The 12,906-nt window shown below is 45.9% G+C and overlaps 1 long non-coding RNA gene across 1 annotated transcript; it reads left to right on the top strand.

The window, feature by feature from the left end:
- Positions 1 to 3,117: 3,117 nt before the first annotated feature.
- On the top strand, positions 3,118 to 10,605 carry LOC118087452 (uncharacterized). Its single transcript, XR_004692828.2, has 3 exons — positions 3,118 to 3,397; positions 5,659 to 5,754; positions 9,056 to 10,605. It is a non-coding gene; the product is annotated as an uncharacterized LOC118087452 (long non-coding RNA).
- Positions 10,606 to 12,906: the final 2,301 nt, after the last annotated feature.

Consider the following 12,906-nt stretch of genomic DNA (forward strand, 5'->3'; position numbering starts at 1 on the left):
GGGGTTCAGGTTGTTGAGCTTTTTTAGGGAGGAAAGCCCGTTTTTAGGGGTTCAGGTCAAAGTTGTTGAGCTTTTTTAGGGGAGTCAAAGTTGTTGAGCTTCTTTGAGCGGAGCTAGTGATCTACTGTACCAGTGATCTACCACAGACTTCCAGTGATCTACCAGTAGATCACGATCTACCAGTAGATCACGATCTACCTGTTGGATGTGCCTGTTTTACAGTATTAAACAAAAAACCTATTTGCATTGTCAGTTGTGAAGTGCAGCACAGATACTTATTTTTCACAGGTACAAAAAGCCAGAATGCTGGTGTTAACAGGACATTGGGACCTATTTTTCCGACACAGAGGTTATTTCCATGGAGAAAACGCAGCATGTGTGAAGCAGCCTTTATAGATGATGGGTTCTGCACAAGTGATGAATTTTAGGCTGGTGATCAGTGACAAAGGCCATCTGTTTTTAATATTAATTATAAGTGGGTGAATGTTCTCCAGTCACTTACAACTGCCCAAAGATAAGCCCGTAATGCAAGATGTTTTAGTAAACAGAAGGAATGAAGAACCTCCTACATTATCATGCCAATGAAAAAAACATGAGGATTTTACAGAGGCACCGGTGCAAGGCTAGCCAATGTGGTGACTTCCTCATATTGACAGAGTACAAGCCCATCAGTAGTCCCGAAAACATCCAGAGGGCACCACGTTGGCTATTCCTTAAGTAAGATTTGAACACGTTAACAGTGTAGAACAAGTTGGAGAGCAACTCAGGCCCGTCCTAGCCATAGAGGCTAGTGGCGCGGAGAACCACGGCGCCGGGCGCTGGAGGGCACCAAGTGAGCGCAGGGTTCCGGCGATCTGGCCAGGACTGCACTCCTTCTCCAAGGACTCCGCGCTGCGCCGCCTCCTCGTTTCCCCAGCGCTGGGTTCCGCTCAGTCAAGCTTTACCACCAGCGCGCGCACAGCGCCCAAGCAGCTCTTGCTGGTCCCGCAGTGCGCGCGCTGGTGGCGAAGCTTGACTGAGCGGAACCCAGCGCTGGGGAAACGAGAAGGAGGCGCAGCACGGAGTCCTCGGAGGTGGCCTCCCGCTGCTGCCGTGGTCCGCTTGGCACTCCCGGGCCCTTGGAGAGGCTCTGGAGGGGGGCGCTGGAGGGACCTAGCGCCAGGGCGCTGGATGGGCTTAAGACGGCCCTGGAGCAACTGTTACAGCACGCTTCCTGTGAAAATTGGGCTATGATATAATGGACCACTTGGAGAGACCTGGGACCATCTGACTACCTCTTCATTGCGTTTGCACTTGAGCCACATGGAAAAGAACTTGGGCAGTTTGTAACACCATAGCAGCAGGTAAGCTTAGCCGAGAACAGGTGACACTTCAGAACAGCAGTAGCAAAGATGACCTATTTACCTATAGAGAGCCTCGCTTTGCATCAGTGGAGTACTGGAAATAGAGTTGGGAATATAAAGCACAGTGTTTGCAAAAAGCACAGCCTCGGTTGCCTGCTTTTACAACTTTTGACTGAACCTTGCAGGAACCTCACATTTTCCTGGCTCAGCTTGAACTTCTTCAACTCTACATTTCTTGGCTTGTATCCCAAGATTCTTCAAGCCCCAGAAATGGAGACACTCAACAAAGTTTTAAATACAATGCTGGAGGTGGGGGGGGTGGAGTGCGGGTGGGATGAGATGGGGGGAAGACTTCTTGATCCATGCAGTGTCAAGGGGATGCATGTTAAGTAAATACTACCAGTCACATGCATTTTTTGTTTGTTTAAAGCAGCTTTTAAACAAAAGTTCTGAAGTCTCTTAGGAGAAGAGCAGATACTCATAAATGACAATTGTTTCTTCATAGTTTCATATTTCAGGATCTGGAAGTACAGTAGCATGAATTTAACTTAAAGGGGAAAGAATCGGGGGAGATAGAGGCCCCCCCCCCAATATATGCTGTTACCATGGTTCATTTCAATGGAGGCAGCTGAGTGAAGAAGACCCAAACCTCCAACCTGAAGAGCTCTCCAACAGAGGCAATTATTTTTCTGCCTCCTAAGTGTGAAACAAGAATAGGAAACCTGTGGCCCTGCTGCTGGACTACAACTCACATCATCCCTGCCCATCGGCTGTACTGGCTGGAGCTGCTGGGAACGAGTCAGAGAACATCTGGAGGGCCATAGGTTCCTGTTAAAAATGCACCCTTTCAGATAACCCACCATGGGTGTATTGAGGGGAAAATGGGATTCCGCCTTGGCCCTTGGTTGGTCCCCCCTCCTTTCATCTGTGTATCATCCATGTTTCTATAGTGATGGGAAAGAAACAGACCTGCTCTGCTGCAGGCATAATAATAATAATTTATTATTTATACCCCGCCGATCCGGCTGGGTTTCCCCAGCCACTCTGAGCAGCTTCCAACAAAGATTAAAATACATTAAAATGTCACACATTAAAAACTTCCCTAAACAGGGCTGCCTTCAGATGTTTTCTAAATGTCAGGTAGTTGTTTATCTCTTTGACACCTGGTGGGAGGGCATTCCACAGGGTGGGCGCCACCACCGAGAAGGCCCTCTGCCTGATTCCCTGTAGAGTTGCTTCTTGCAGTGAGGGAACCACCAGAAGGCCCTTGGCACTGGGCCTCAGTGTCCAGGCAGAACAATGGGGGTGGAGACGCTCCTTCATGTATACTGAGCCGAGGCCGTTTAGGCCATTTAGAAACAATTCTCTGCCCTCTTTTTGGCACCTGCTAGAAACATTCTGGTTTAGACAAGCCACCCCAGATGCTTAGGTATTTTATTCCGTTTCAGTATTTAAATTTGTGTGTTTCAAAATATGGTTGTGTTTGTGCCCCGCCCCCTTAATTTTCTTGTTTTAACTTTTTGTAAAGCGGTTAACCCACCACCACCACCGCCACCAAGCGGTGTATAAATCTTATGAAATAAATATAAATACAGTAAATAAATGTGGGGGGCGGGGGAGACTCCGCTTCTACCCTCCACTGCGTTTTCTGGGCTCCGTATTTGTTACGGGCAGCGGCCAAGAGAGGGCGCCAGAGGAGAGGAAATGGTGACGTCCAAAGCGCGGCGAAAACAAGGCAGGCAGCGGTCGCGGCGGATTTGGGCTTCCTCGGCTCCTAAATTTGGGGCTTTCCTGCTGTGCTGTGCACTCGGCCTCTCCCGCTTCTCTGGAACCCTACGGAAACCCACCTTGGGAAGTCTTCTCCCCTGGCGAAAGTCCAATCTCCTCTCGGCGATTCCGGGCAATGCGAAGGAGGGCGAGCCGGATCCGCGCCTTGGGATTTGCCTGGCGACCGCGCAGGCTGGAGCGTCAGCGCGGAGGGAACGCGGAGGACTCTGCATATCCTTAGGGCACCAGCGAAGCAGAGGCGCCGGAAAAGGAGAGGTTTCCTAAATGTAGGATTTCTTAAGAATTTGATATCTATGTTTAAAAAGAAGTTACCACCTGGAAACTCGGAATTTTGTTAGGTTTCCTTACACTCCTCTCCACATTCTTTCTTCATTTTTCTGTTCTCTTTTTATTACTTGTTGTTGTTTAGTCGTGTCCGACTCTTCGTGACCCCATGGACCATAGCACGCCAGGCACTCCTGTCTTGCACTGCCTCCCGCAGTTTGGTCAAACTCATGTTCGTAGCTTCGAGAACACTGTCCAACCATCTCGTCCTCTTTCGTCCCCTTCTCCTTGTGCCCTCAATCTTTCCCAACATCAGGGTCTTTTCCAGGGAGTCTTCTCTTCTCATGAGGTGGCCAAAATATTGGAGCCTCAGCTTCAGGATCTGTCCTTCCAGTGAGCACTCAGGGCTGATTTCCTTCAGAATGGATAGGTTTGATCTTCTTGCAGTCCTTGGGACTCTCAAGAGCAGGCATCCCCAAACTTCGGCCCTCCAGATGTTTTGGACCACAATTCCCATCATCCCTGACCACTGGTCCTCTTAGCTAGGGATCATGGGAGTTGTAGGCCAAAACATCTGGAGGGCCGCAGTTTGGGGATGCCTGCTCAAGAGTCTCCTCCAGCACCATAATTCAAAAGCATCAATTCTTCGGAGATCAGCCTTCTTTATGGTCCAGCTCTTTATTACTTGATCCCCACCTAAAGCAGGGAATGTGCCTCCTTGCCAAGGCAAACCGAAATAATGCCTCATTGAACCAGCTTTGATGGACTTGTGCAGAATTTGGCAATCAGAAAACTGAGAAAAGAGCTGTTTTAATTTCAGCATACAAGAAAGTTTTGTGTCATTTTGAGATATATAGAGTGCTTTTTTCATTATTATTTTTTTAAAAAAACCGTTTAGGGGTACTCTCATTTTGACTCAAGAAAAACCACCATTTTATTGTTCAGAGCGGAAAAAATAAATATGTAGAGTAAATGGACAAGAGTACAAAGATTAACAAAATATTTAGGGGTATGCATATCCCTGTGCCCGCCCGCCCCCGAAAAACCCACTGTAGATATATAATTTAGCATTGGTTTTATTTTGAATTATTACATGCGGGGACCATAATTTTCTCAGCGTTTAGGGCCTGTAAAGGTCTTAATCCAGCCCTGCTCCCAACTCAAAGAGATCCAAGAGGCGAGGCACCCTAGGAGGTAACCAACACAAGCATTTAAAACCAGGAGCCAGACCTTGCCCCACCGCATAGCTGTTGGTTCATAGGAGAGACCTCATCATGTCAGGCCTCCTGACTAGTTGCCTATACCCACTGAGGCCTCCTACCTTTACGGGCCATAAGCACTGTCCCAGTGCAGCTCTCTCATTTGTTTCCTATGCCCACTCTCTCTGGCTTGTAATACAAGCCAGAACTGGGCCTCCTTCATTCCTGTCTTTCATTCTGGGATCTCCTGATTTCTGTTGGAAGCTGCCCAGAGTGGATGGGGCATCCCAGTCAGATGCCCTGGTACAAGTAATAAATGATAATAATAATAATTCCATTTCTGAATTGACTCATGGCTCACAAACACACTCATCAATTACATCACTTCTGGGCACCACTGCTTTCATATCTACTGGGGTAGCTGGTGTGGTGTCCAAGTGTTGTTGGACAACAGAGCACATCACCCCTGACCACTGACCAATGCTGCCTGGGGCTGAACATCTGGAGGGGACCATGTTGGCTACCCCTGAACTATAGACGAAGCTGTCAACCACCAGTTGACCCAGTAGTATCTAGCCCTCTTAAACCTTGTTATTTTCACAGGCAGAGGGAGATTGCATAGCAAACTCCATAATGGAGTATGAGCCACCACAAGCTCCAAAGATAGTATCCTAATGTCTTCACAGCCCTGGTTATTCTGAGGACCTCCTTTTCTACAACAGTCATCTTCTGCCACGACAACTTTCTGCTCATGTATAAAAGCCTGAGAGAGAACAGTGTCATCACCACCAGTGTCACTCTAAAGGCATCAATCTGTCTGAAGGCTAAAGCAACAGGCAAGACCAGGGATGTGGAACATTGGTTCAACGTACAAATACATGCAGAGAGTAAAGAAGTACTCCCAGCTGCTCAGAGGTTCCTATGTATTCAAATTATGTGGGTTGGTGGGATTCCCCCCCCCCCTTGGATAAGGTTGTAAGCAATGTGGACACAGAGATAAACCAAGGAATAAATGGACCACCATAACTCAGAAATTCTGTTGTACCCCTTTGTACTCTTCTCAGAGCCTAGAGCATAAGATGCTGAAAAGTAGCTCCGTGAACACCAAATGTCATTCATATACTGGCTGCAAGGAGGTTTCCTTGTCTTCAAAGGACTTGGTAAGTGGAAACTGCCAATAAACCTTAGTAAGATCAAGGGTAGATAAATATCTGGGTTGCCCAACCTCTCCAAAACCACATTAACCTGTGGCACGGGATACGTGTCGAATGTAGAAACAGGATTAATTTTTCCTAAAATCAATACAAAAATGAACATTCTCATTCAGCTTGGGTACTAACAAGGGTTGACATTGCCAAGGACTCTGGGATTCTTCAATTATCTCAAAGTGCAACATTGCTTCAACTTTTTGGTGTATCCCCTCCCATCACAACTGTTGAGGCCGGGGACATGACAGATGTGTTACTACTGCCCTTGTGGTAGATTCTATGTAGTGGGTAATCAAGGGCATGATGTTGGGTTGCGAGTATGGGCTTCCTTTGACGGCTGTTGCAGTTTTACCAAGATGCTATTCCTGTGACTTGAGTGTTCACTCAACTGTCCCTGGCACTCAATAAACCAAGTTGTGCACCTATATTTACATGACATCTTTTGGGAGCACCCTGAGAAATTACACCTGCTTTCTCCATGAGTGATCTGGGCTCACCTCCCTGACTCCATAGACACTGAACAGAGCCACCCATAGCTGCCAAGTTTTCCCTTTTCTCACGAGGAAGCCTATTCAGCATAAGGGAAAATCCCTTTAAAAAGGGATAACTTGGCAGCTATGGAGCCACCAGCTAAGAAAATGCAGAAAAAGCATGTGTTCTACAAGAGAGTAGAACTTCATCTCTGAATCCCCGCATCTTTTCAGGCCATCAGGATTTTTGACCTAGTTTGTAGTGGGCCATATTACTACTTCCCACAGGCTCATGGGAGAGAAACACATTGTTCAGAAGTCTTGGTCAGCCAACTATCCCTTTTGAGGCCTCCCAAATGGGCTGTAAGCTCTAACATCCTCCTTTTTGTTGACTCTCTGTGGTTTTTAGTGGTGTTCCCTAACTCTGCCATCCCTAATGTGATGCCCTCCAAATGGTTTCGGCTACAACTCCCATCAGCCCCAGCTACCTTGGACAATGCTCAGTGATGTTGGGAACTGTTGCCGTCTAAATCACCTGCAAGGCACCAGATTAGGGCAGGGGTTCCCAACAAAATTTTCTCGAGGACCCCTCATCGAGCCACTATTGTGACAAGGACCCCCATTAATTCCTAATCCTAAAATTAAAAAGTGAGAGCCAAATTAAGAGTCTTTTTATATTTTATATTTATACGTTTTTTACAGTTACAACAGAGTACTCCATCAGTATACAGTTAGTTTTAATTTTCAGTTCTTAATGAGATGAGTTAAATCTGTCCTTTGAGTCCATTATTTCTGAAATATTAGGTTCCAAACTTGAAACTTTCACTCTGAAATCCGACCGCATGTCGAGCCGATTCCTATATTTGTTTTTCATGAAACACATGGAAGAAAATGCTTGCTCACACCGATATGTGGTTGCAAATGGAAGGATCTTTTTCATTGTCTTATTTCCAAGTTTCTTGTTTACAAACACTACTGTTTTGCAAAGAGGCAGCGCGCGCCAGGGAGGAGGGAGGGGAATGGAGAAGACAGGGTACCTGCGCAGTAGTGCACAAATGAAGCCGACGCGCGCAAAGCATCTTGGGGAGGTGAGCGTTAGTAGAATGCGCACGCTGCCTCTTTGCAAAACAGTAGTGTTTGTATAGCGCCACCTAACGGCATACAGCAGAACTACTGCCTCTATCTAATTCTAGTTTTGCGCTAGACTCTGCTCATGCAGGAAGCGGCCAAAACAAAAAAATCTGTTATCATACGAAATATATTTAATATATTTTTTATTCTAATAGCATCTTGCGGACCCCTCTGGCATAGCTCGCGGACCCCTGGGGGTCCCCGGACCACCTGTTGGGAACCACTGGATTAGGGAATGCAGTCCTAACTGTTGGCTCGGAAAAGGCCCAACTCTGTCTTTTTGCCTTTTTCCTGAGGCTCTATTTTCTGCCTTTTGATTGGACTATCCCGGCACCAGCAACTCCTATGTCATATCAAAGCAAATAGGAGAGAGGGAGCAATGGCAGGGCCCACTAAAGTCAAGCCAACTCCTTGTACACATGATTTTATTTGTTCTATTTTATTTAAATGTTTATGGAAGGCACTTCTTTTTTTAAAAAATACAGCAAAGTGGCATACAACATACAAAATTTACAGTAAGAGCAATAAAATAGCAATAAATAAATGCTGTGGTGGTAGCAGATAACTTGGATGAAGGGCTATTTCGGGGTGTAAATTTTGGGGAGCCTTCTCCCCAGTGTGCAGATGGGGATGAGCAGGGACAAACTCCAACACCCACATCCCTGGATTCCTTCATGGCCTCTACTCCCTGGAGGGAGACCATGGCAGGAACATTGCTAGTTAATAACTAGTTAATAATAAATAACAGGAAATGGTGATCCAATGTGTTTTCAACTTCTTCAATCAGATCCTTCAAAGGTCTTCCACTGACTGAATTTGGAGAGTTGCGTAAGCATGCATGCATATGTATGTATAAGCATTGCTCACACAAGTGCACTCATAGGGATGCAAATGCTGTGCTCTGCAGAGAGGCGAGATAAGTCTTCCGTCTTTCCTTGTTAACAGACGCCCTACAAGGTGCACATGCTTATTTATTACGCATTTAATAAACATTATTTATGCGTCATGATCACCACCACAGTGGTGATACTAGGGCATTCAAGGGTCATGCATCTGGCTATTTTTTAATTTAAAAAAAAAAAACCACCAGCACCACCTGAATTTATTATACATATATTCTGCTCATACACTGAATTCCCCAAAGGCTCACATTCAGATTACAATTCAGGCCACACCTGTTTAGCTTCTGTACCACGGCAGCTTCTGATGTTCCCAGACCATTTGCTGTGTTTGGCCCACGTTTGGCTACACAAATACAAAAACACAGTGAAGGAAGTAAAAAAGAACATGATGAATGGTAGATCAGAATAGTGTGCTTCTCCCCAAAAAGAAAGAATAGTTGGATTTGCCATGCATCTACAGTGATGACCAAAAATGTATCAAATGGGAGCAGGGAGTTTTTTTCTTTTAGTTGTAGTGCAGACATGCCCTGAATCTACTTTCTTGTAGTTTAATTAAAACTCATTGCTTCTCCTGGTGAACCTCCTCTATCTCCTTCTTTGCCTGCCACATTCTTTTCATAATTCGGAAGCTGCCAACCATCTCTGCTTAATTTTCTATTCTCTCTAGGCTCAGCGTACTTTTCTCCATATGATGTGTCCTCTAGGTTTTCTCACCATTATCTTCATAATTCTGTTCTAAATCTTTTCCAGTTTGATGACTTGAATTGTAGCTCCTAAAACTGAACACAACATGCCAAACGAGCTCCTTGTAGACGAGATTGCAGGGTGGACTGTCTTGATATGCCGTGGGACCATATTCATCCAGTGCTTTACCAGCTGCACTGGCTCCTGGTGGAGTACAGGATCAGATTTAAGGTGCTGGTTTTGACCTTTAAAGCCCTATGCGGCCTAGGATCCTCATACGTATGGGACCGCCTCTCCTGGTATGCCCCGCGGAGGACCTTAAGGTCCACAAATAACAACACGTTGGAGATCCCGAGCCATAAGTGCTCAACTAGGGCCAGGGCCTTTTCAGTATTGGCCCCAACTTGGTGGAATGCTCTCTCACAGGAGACTAGGGCCCTGCGGGATTTGACATCTTTCTGCAGGGCCTGCAAGACGGAGCTGTTCCACCAGACCTTTGGCCTGGACTCAGTCTGACCCCTATGTTTTCCTCCCTTATGGTTTTTGACTTGGGCCTTTTTAAAAATGAGGCTGCATTTAAAATTTTAAATGTAAATTGTATTTTAACCTGTATTTTAACTAATTGTTTTTCTTTCTTTATGTCTTATTGTAATTTTACTGGTGTCAGCCGCCCTGAGCCCGGTTTCAACTGGGGAGGGCGGGGTATAAATATATTATTATTATTATTATTATTATTATTATTATTATTATTATTCCTCTATTGATATCTTCTGTCTAATGCAACCTGTATAATAATTCACAGATCCATCTTATGCATTTTGACTCTTTCTTCTGTGTAATATCCTACATTTATCACTGTCTGCACTTTATTAAAACATATTTTAGTACCATGTCATCTGGGGGGGGAAACACCAGAACCCGTGGAAATCACACAGTATTCTCCAACATCATGTCCTAGGATTGATTCCGCAGTGACTCAGAAATTCCCCTATTGAGACTTACTGATGTGATTGTACTGCTATAGGATTGGTCAGTTTGGATGATATCTGTGGGACCCTTCCAGGCTTCTGATCCTGTATTTGTCCAACAGGTAGATCGCGATCCACTGGTAGATCACGGGGTATCTGGCTCCTCAAAAAAGCTCAACAATTTTGCTTCATCCAATGGGTAGATCACTTCCAGTTTTTTATACTGTGAGTAGATCACAGTTTATTGGGAGCTGGACGTCCCTGTAGTAGAAGAACCAGTCACACCTGTCTCTTTGTGAGATAATGGCCTTAGCTGGCTAGTTAAGCATGGCCATTTACCTGTCCAAAGACTGAGCCCTGTTGTCATAGAGACAAACGGGTGAATTTTTTCTGACTTCACCTGGCTGGCTGGAGAACCATAGGCCAAGCAGGGCTGTGTAGATGTGAGCTTTAGTTGATGCTAGAAGCTGGATACACAGAGGCTTGTCTTGCTCTGTTCTGGGCCTTATCTACAACTCAAGGTTCTCCCCAGGAACTATGTGAAACTTTTTCTCCTCACTTCCTGCAGTCCAAAGCCTGCTCAAGCTTCCCTGTGGCTGCAATGTACATTTTAAATACATTAACTGTATCCCTGCGATTCAACATTGTATTTCATTTAGCCTTGAGGGTTCCTGGGATCCCTCGGCGCCCAGTGCTCTTTATACATCTTGCTTGTGGAATTATGATTTCTGTTGTGAGAGGATGGGCTGCGAAGGTAAGCTGCTCCTTCCTTCCCTGCCCACCCCCACCCTCGCCAAATACCTCCTTGTACTTCCATGCAGTGATCAATATGCAATCTATACCCATCACAGGCCACCCCTTGCAGCATAGCAGCTCAATAAAAACAAACTCAGGCCTGGCCAAGCACTACTGCAATTGTTAGACAAAATAACCTGTTCTTTGATCCATCTTCTAAAGCTTTGAAACAGTCCCCACCACACACACACACACACACACACACACACACACACACAAGAAAGAAATGCATAGAATGCAGAAGTGCAGCAGGCAAGGACATGAAAAGCTCAGTAGACAAATATTTTAGCCAAAAGCAATAAACTAGTGAAGAGTAGATTTCCATTAATGACCCCAAAGAAGTACACACACACACACACACACACACACACACACACAGATAAAATATATGTCTCTGGCATCCAAGTTGCACATTTCCATGTTTCCATGTTGAAGATCATTATAGTGCTGCACTGAAGATTCACCCCATGAATCTTTCTGGCACATAAGGATGGTTTAAATCTTGCCCGAACACCTCCTTGACATCTCTAAGTATTTTCATGCCCGTTTGCAGTCAGATCTGCTGCTGATTTGGTGCCGCTGCCCCCCACCCCAGTTAGGGCTCCTTTCTAATTTATGACATGTCCCCAGAGAATCGAGAGAGCCGGTAGCGAACATATTGGCATAATGGCGCCATTCAGTCAATCAGAACTAGCTACATGACAATGTCACGGAGGGCAAATGGCGCTGACAGAGAGTGAGGGGCAAGGCAAACTCAAGGAAGCCAGCTTAAATGACACGGGGGTAAATTAGGGCAAGGTAATTTACCCCTGTCCAGAACTCTGTTCAGAAACGGGGCTACTGCTGGCTGAGCTAGCCCAAGCCTGGCAGAGAGAAAACAAGCTTTTCAAATAGGGTTTGACTTATCCTTTTTGCCAGTGTAACTTCTGCCTGATTACTAGATCAGTGTTTCTCAACCTTTTTTGGGCCACGGCACACTTATTCCATGAAAAAAATCACGAGGCACACCACATTAAAAAAGTTAAAAAATTTAACTCTGTGCCGCCCTATATTGACTATATAATTATGACTGTAAGAAACACTTGCCAATTGCTGTGTTGGTTGCAATCTCCTGTAATAAGGCTTCACAAGCCGCTGATTTCTCTGCCAGCACAATCCTTTGCTCAGCAAGTTTCAGGTTGAGCTCATCCAGCCAGCTTCTTTAAGTTTGTCTAAAACCACCCTCCAGTCGTTTGCACTGAGCTTTGGGAAAGAGGAGGAGAAATATTGCTTTCCGGTGGGTCAGCGCTGTTTATTGGCAGCCGCCAGGCACGTGACAATGCAAATCGCCCTTCTCGTCGCTGCACGTCGCGGCACACCAGCCAGCGTCTCGCGGCACACTAGTGTGCCGCGGAACAGCGGTTGAGAAACGCTGTACTAGATCACTTGCCACTGCCCCATCACCTGTGGTTCTCTAGGTGGTCACTGGGAGGCCCCATAGACTATGATGCCCTTGACTTCAGGCCAAGGAAACAGCCACTCTAAGGAAGCACAGGGGGGTTGCTGGAAAAGGCATTAGCCCTCCCTGGGCATCTCTGGGTGTTCCCTCTCAGCACAGGACACCTTTGGGAAATGGCCACTCCCCTTAACTCAAGGGATGCTTACGCATGTCGTGATGAGTCTTTCATCATTCCTGCCCTGGTTCATTGGGTGCAGGGACAGAGGTGGTAAACAATGGGGGGCAGCACAACAGAGAGCCACTGTTTTTGGAGCTAGCTCCATTTCGAGCATAATGTCTAGAATCGTAGAGTTGGAAGGGACGACAAGGGTCATCTCGTCCAACCCCCTGCAATGCAGGAATCTTTGTGCCCAACATGAGGCTTGAACCCATGACTCTGAAATTTAAGAGTTTGATGCTATACTAACTGTGCTATAGAAAACAGGTGCTGGTGTTTCTGTTTATCTTGAATGCTTCTTAGGGTCCCAGGTATGATTTGACAGCACGTGGGGCCATCACCTACCTGAAACTTAAGCAGGTCTTTGTTTGGCCAGCACCTGGATAGGCGACCTATAAACTACAGGTGAGCCACATTGGATTCTGTGATGCAGGGCAGCCAGAGTATAAATGGAAGAAAATAAATAAAAAGACTATATAAACGTGTGGACCACATACTG

Source organism: Zootoca vivipara, chromosome 1, assembly GCF_963506605.1.
Source record: "Zootoca vivipara chromosome 1, rZooViv1.1, whole genome shotgun sequence".
In the NCBI taxonomy this organism is placed as follows: domain Eukaryota; kingdom Metazoa; phylum Chordata; class Lepidosauria; order Squamata; family Lacertidae; genus Zootoca; species Zootoca vivipara.